The following is a 6718-nucleotide window of genomic DNA, read 5'->3' on the forward strand; positions in this document are numbered from 1 at the left end:
ACTCCAAGTCTGAAATGAGCCTTGCCGGGCTAAGGTCAAGGTATCCACAGGGCCTCATTTCTTCCGGAGCCTCTAGGGAAGAATCCATTGTCCTTTCCTTTTGCAGCTTCTAGAAGCTGCTTGCTTACCTCGGCTGGTGGCTCCTTCCACCACCTTCACAGCCAGTGAAGGCAAACAGGGTCCTCACATTTCTCTCTTCTCCCCTCACAAGGTCTTGCCATTACACTGAGCCAGTGTGGACAATCTGGAATCATCTCCCTGTTAAGGCCGGCAGCCTAACACCTTTTATCCCTCTTTGCCACATAACCTAACTTTCACAGGCTCTGGAGACTGGAGCGCAGACATCTTGGAGGGACCTTCTTCTGCCTACCATGCCAACCCTCCCGCCACAGCCCTGCCCCACCTCCAGGCCGGCCATGTTTGCCTTCCCTGCCATCTCTGATCAGGCCACGTCCCACGCCCTGCACTGGCGGCCTGCCGAGCAGGAGCGGCTGCCTGTTTGTGGGCAGGCTCAAGCTGACTGGAGGACCCCCTTCCGGGCCCAGCGCCCAGTCTCCACCGCCAGCCCCCAGCTGGCTCACGGGGCTAAGTTCAGAATGCTCCCCGTGCAGCCGCACACCGCCTCGGCCATCATTGGGATGGCCGTCACAGAAGGGCCTTTGCGCTCCCTCTGCAGCCACCCAGCACGACAGCAGGAGAGGATGCTGCCCACCCCACACAGTGTGTTCTCCCTCACCCCCCAGCCAGCTGACCCTTACAAGCCACCCCCTGTGACCTGTACGGGGACCGGGCAGGGGGAGAGGGGGAGGCTGGCTGCTGGGGGAGGCCTCTGTGTTCTCTGAAGGCTCAGGGCCTGTGATCCCAATTCCAGGCACCCTTGAGATGAGAGGGGCCTAGGGAGGGAACCCAACTGAGAACCAGATCCCCTTGGGGAGCACCGCCCTACATGGCAAGATGGCCGCCGGAAGTTCCGCCGGAAGTTCCCCGGGGAGTTGGCTTCCCGGTCTGGGAGGGACTCTACCCCCTCTTCCACTCAAGCATCTGCCCACACTGTGAGGTGCTTTCCCCCTGGGTCCCCCATGGGCGGCCCCCTGAGGTGGCACCAGCCCAAGTCCCCACTCCGAGCCGGTGGGCAGCAACACCCAACTAAAGGTTGAGGGCAGCAACATGAAGGGCAGGGCCTCTGCCATGTCCTCCCCGCCCCCACCCCAGATTCGCCTGGCATCTGGAATGAATGAAGGTCAAACTTCAGGGCCTTCCCTTCTGAGGTCTGAGAGGGCCTATCAGTGTGTTCAGTGGTTTTGTAAAATATGCAAAAGTAGGATTTAAAAGATTATTTTTCTGAAGAAAGCCCCTAAACTTCATAAGCTTCGGTCCACACACATCCTGGATTGGTCTCTGCCCACCAGACATACTGGCTCCACTTGCTTTTAAAGGTTTTTTTTTTTGTTTTGAGGGCACCTGGGTGGCTCCGTCAGTTAAGTGTCTGACTTCAGCTCAGGTCATGATCTCGTGATTCATGAGTTTGAGCCCAGCTCTGTGCTCACAGCTCGGACCCTGGAGGCCGCTTTGAATTCTGTGTCTCTCTCTGGCCCTCCCCTACTCACGCACTGTCTCACTCTGTCTCTCAAAAATAAATACATGTAAAAAAAATTTTTTTTAAATAAATAAACCTTTAAAAAATTTTTTAAAGTTTTTCGTTTCTATGTTGAGAGAGCGTGTTCACAAGTCGGAGCAGGGCAGAGGGAGGAGAGAGAATCCCAAGCTGGCCCTGAGCTATCAGCACACAGCCTGATGTGGGTCTCAAATTCATGAACTGTGAGAGTATGACCTGAGCTGAAATCAAGAGGCAGAGGCTTAACCGACAGCCACCCAGGTGCCCTCCACTTATTTTTAGAACATACCCTACAATCTCTCCACTTGGGGGCCTTTGCTCAGCACTCTTTAACTGCTCCCCCACCTTGGCTTCTCAACACACCAAGCCCACATTCCCTTCACCCTAGCTCCTCACCCTGGACAGGTGACTTCCCCTGACATCAGATCTTTCTTCCCTGGAAGGCCAAGACCCCATCCATCTAAGACTCCTCCCTGCTGTGCAGCCTTAGGCAAATTATATCACCTCTCTGGGCCTCCATTTCTCATCTCTAAAATGGGGATGGTAGCAATACCTACGCCTCCGCTTACGGGGGTAGGTATGCCGCGTGTCTAATGATTTCTTCCCATGCCCAGGGCACACTTCCGCAAATTAGAGGCAGGCACCCGTCTCCAGGGGCAGGAGAGGTGGTGGGCAGAGTCAGGGTCCCCACCACTGTGAGGCCGGGAGTCCCCTCTGTGAGCCCCAGTTTCTCCATCCTTGAAGGGAGGACGGTCACCCCTCCTTTATGAGGTTATGGCTGACGTTGGGTAACATTTGTGAAACCACCCGGAGCCCGCGTGGCTGTATCTTTGTGTGGCTGCGTCAGGCTCGTCCATTCGCTCATCCCTGCAGACGGACCATGTTCCAGAAATCATTGTCATGCATCTCTCTTCCACCCGCATTAGGTTCCTGGGCCTCTCATAACCCAGTGCCCCAAGCTGGTGGGGTTGAAACAATAGAGATTTAGGGTCCCACAGATCCGGAGGCCAGAAGTCTGAGACCAGGACGTCACCAGAGCCATGCTCCCTCTGAAAGCTGCAGAGGAAGCCTTCCTTGCCCCTTTGTAGCTCCCGGTGCTCTTCTGGAAATCCTTAGCTTGCCCTGCATGAACCCAGTCCCTGCCTTCATCATCACATGGCCTCTCCCTGCCTGTGTCTGTCTGCATGTTGCTGTCTTCTTATAAGGACACTGGTCATGTTGGGTTAGGAGCACACCCCATGCCACTTCATTTTACCTAAGTACATCTGCAACGACCCTATTCCCAACTGAGGTCACATTTGTAGGTCCCAAGAGTTAGGACTTGAATGCATCTTCTTGTAGGGGACACAATTCAACCTATGACACCACCCTAAAAGATCACTGTCTTGGTCTTCTTTGGGGCTTTTTAGTGCATCAAAGTTTGTTATTTTAAATGTTATTTATTTATTTAGAGAGAGACAGAGCATGAGCACACACAAGCAGGTGGAGGGCGGGGGCCAGGGAGAGACAGAGAGAGAGAATCCCAAGCAGGCTCTCAGCTGTCAGTGCAGAGCCCGATGTGGGGCTCGAACTCGTGAACCGCGAGATCATGACCTGAGCCTAAATCAGGAGGTGGACACTTAACCGACTGAGCCACCCAGGCGCCCAAAAGTTAGAGGCGCCTGGGTGGCTCAGTCGGTTAAGTGTCCAACTTCGGCTCAGAAGTGTCAACTTCTGTGCTGACAGCTCAGAACCTGGAGCCTGCTTCAGATTCTGTGTCTCCCTCTCTCTCTCTGCCCCTTGCCCACTCACACTCTGTCCCTCCGTTTCTCTTTCTCTCAAAAAAATAAACATAAGGGGCGCTTGGGTGGCTTAGTCAGTTAAGCGTCTTTCACTTACGTCATGATCTCACGGTTCGTGGGTTCAAGCCCCGCGTCAGGCTCTGTGCTGACAGCCAGCTCAGAGCCTGGAGCTGTTTCCAATTCTGTGTCTCCCTCTCTCTCTGACCCTCCCCTGCTCACGCTGTCTCTCTCTCTCCTAGAAATAAATAAAACATTAAAAAATTTAAAAAAAAAATTAAAATAAATAAATAAATAAAATACCAGCAGTAGAGCCTGCTTGGGAGTCTCTCCTCTCTCTCTCTCTGCCCCTGCCCCTGCTTTCGTGCTCTCTCTCAAACTAAGCATTTTTTAAAAATAATAAAATGAAATACCAGCTGGCCTTGGGTTGCCCTAGTGGCTTCCATCTACCAGCCTGGCACACACAGCCTGGCTCAGCCAGCACCCGGCTCCGGGGGCCCCCAGACCAGAGGAGGCCCATGGTGGTCAGTGCCGTGGTACAGGGTCCTCAGGGCCCCCAGCCTCCCCACCCCCCAACTCTTCAGAACTCGAACAGAAGTCACTGGAACCATCTACACGGGCAATCCCTTCCGGGTCATTCTCCACCACATACAGCAGCCAGGACCCTGCGGCAGGCCTTCCCCATCTCGGCCTCCCAGCTGCTTGGACACAGGTGGCTTCTGCCTGAACCGCAGCCGCCTCCGATCCAGCCACGCGGGGAGGGCTCCGTGCTTCGTGCAGCTGCGACCAGCGGTGTGCCGCTGGGAGAGACACCCACGAGAGGACAGGGGCCACACTGGACTCAGAATACAGCAGCGCACCCGGGCAAGCTTTCATGCTCCATCCAGGAAGCCACGGGCTCAAGGCACAGCCAGAGAAAGCTGGGCAGGGGAGGTCTGCAGTGACCGGGTCAGGGTCCCCTGATGTGTCAGCAAGCACTTCTAGCTGCCCCTGCGAAAGGAGTCGAGAGAAGTAGTGACTGAGTTGCCCCAAGGGGTTCAGCTTTGCAAGGGACACTGGGGATGGGAACACAGACGACCAAGAATACAAGCCACTTCACACACACATGTTGTCCCCGGACCGATGAGCTGGCCACAGCCAAACACGGGGAGACAAAGGGGACAGACGACAAATAGGGAGGGGTGTCGTCGGTGATCAAGGAAGGCTTCCTAAAGGAGAGGGCCCAAGAGGTTCCATAAAATAGAGAAAAATGGAACACAGTGAGAGGGTATAGGGGCAGGGCGGGGGAGCCATGCAAAGCTTGGCAGTGACCTTGAGCCTGACAGACACTACCAGCTCTAAGCCAAGGGAAGTGGGGAACTTCAGGTCAGATTCTCGCTGCTCCTCCTTCTCCCAGGCAAGAAGGACATTTGAGAGCAGCCGGACACTTTCTCCCTGTCCAAATCAGGCCCACATTTCAGAGAATGCAGGCGGATTACCCCAATGTCACCCAGAACAGGATGGCCGGGTGGGCCTGGGCCAGGATTTAAGTTTTAAGCAGCAAGCTGCATGCCCCAAGGTGGCTGCCTTTTTTTGTCCCCATCACGTTGACAATGGGGCAGGTCGGGTGGGTGGTGGCTGGGGTGGGGGGGGGGATTGTATGCAGTGTTGGGGAGAGTCGGACTGCAGGTCCAGCTATGGCCAGAAGGGGGCAGCTGAGCCCGCCGCTCCTCCAGCCACACAGCAGAGGCAGTGAGTCGGCATTTCCTGCCTGGATCCCTATTACTGGCACCCCGGACAGAATCTCTGGGAGGGAGGGGTTCGATCTGGCGCTGCATTCGTCCGGGCAGTGGCCCTGGCTCCTGACCACCGCCACCGTCCTACAGCCCCCGATAGGGGGTCCTGGAGCTCCAAGGGCACCAGTTGGTGAGAGGACCCACATTTTCCAAAGGTCAGGATCCGTGTCTTGCAAACAGATTCTGCTTTGGAATTTTCCGGTTTGTTCTTCTGTAGAATGACAACAGAGTCAAAATACTTAACACTAGAGCTATGTGGGGAAATCCAGGGGGTGGGGAGGGCACGCCCTGGGCCAGTCATCTCCCTCCCACTCTGCCCGGTGCCCGCAGGAGCTGACTGTTCAGGCCCCTGCGCAGCTGTCTCTCAGCACCTGCTTCCCCCACCCATACTGAGCCGGCCAACTATTTTAAACTGCTTGTCATAAATACAGTTTGCAAGGGGATAATAATAGATCCCGCTCTTCCTCCCGGCTCCTGTGTCCCCTGCCTATTTGACCTTGGCATTTGGTGGAAGGAGCCGTAGTAATCACTGATATTCTAGGCCAGTGAGAGCACAGGTCTCCCTCCAAGAGCCAAGGTCAGCAGCCTCCAGGGGCCCCAGGGACCACTCAGAGGGTTTCTCCAGTGCCTGCAGAAGTCCTGGTACCAGGCACGCCTTGCTCACAGATACCATTCGGGGATGGGGGGCCGTGGGGTCAGATCAGAAAAGGCTCCTTCAGAGGTTCAAGGACAGTTGTGGGTTTTTTTTAATGTTTACTTATTTTTGAGACAGAGAGAGCGTCAGCAGGGGAGGGGCAGAGAGAGAGGGAGACACGGAATCCTAAGCAGGCTTTAGGCTCTGAGCTGTCAGCACAGAGCCTGACACGGGGCTCGAACTTTCCCGGAGGCCTTGGCCAAGGAGTGGAGTATGGCCCTAGGAGGGGGGAACCTCGGGAAAGAGCATCAAGACTGAGAGCCCACGGGCCCTAGACCCCAACAGGAAACGAGAGTCAAATGTGGAAGAAGCCCTCTCCTAATTTTGGATCCCCGCCCCCCTTCCCGCGCTCATCTCTCTGGCAACCTGCCTTTTAGTCCATGCAGGCTAAGAAAATTCGAGCGTGGGGCCCCTGGGTGGCTCAGTCGGTTAAGCGTCTGACTTCGGCTCAGGTCATGATCTCACAGTTCGTGGGTTCAAGCCCTGCGTCGGGCTCCGCGCTGACAGCTCAGAGCCTGGAGCCTGTTTCAGATTCTGTGACGTCCTCTCTCTCTCTCTCTGCCCCTCCCCTGCTCATGCTCTGTCTCTCTCTCTCAAAAATAAATAAATGTGAAAAAAATAAGAAAAGAAAATAAGAGCATGAAATGTAGGTAGGTCCATCTCCTCCCCTGCCTTATAAACCAGGGTGTGGGGAGTCCGTACCCCAAAGCTCTCTCCCTCAAACGCCTTCCGCCAGCTCCCGCGGGACAGGTTTCTGCAGTCCCCTCAGCTGGCCTCAGGCACTCGGGGTGAGCAGCCCCCCCGGCCCTTTCTCCTGGTCTCTTGCCCTGGGAGTCCGGGCTGGACAGGCTCCCGA

The sequence above is a fragment of the Hyaena hyaena genome, unplaced genomic scaffold (genome assembly GCF_003009895.1).
Source record: "Hyaena hyaena isolate Hyena2069 unplaced genomic scaffold, ASM300989v1 scaffold_248, whole genome shotgun sequence".
Lineage (NCBI taxonomy): Eukaryota > Metazoa > Chordata > Mammalia > Carnivora > Hyaenidae > Hyaena > Hyaena hyaena.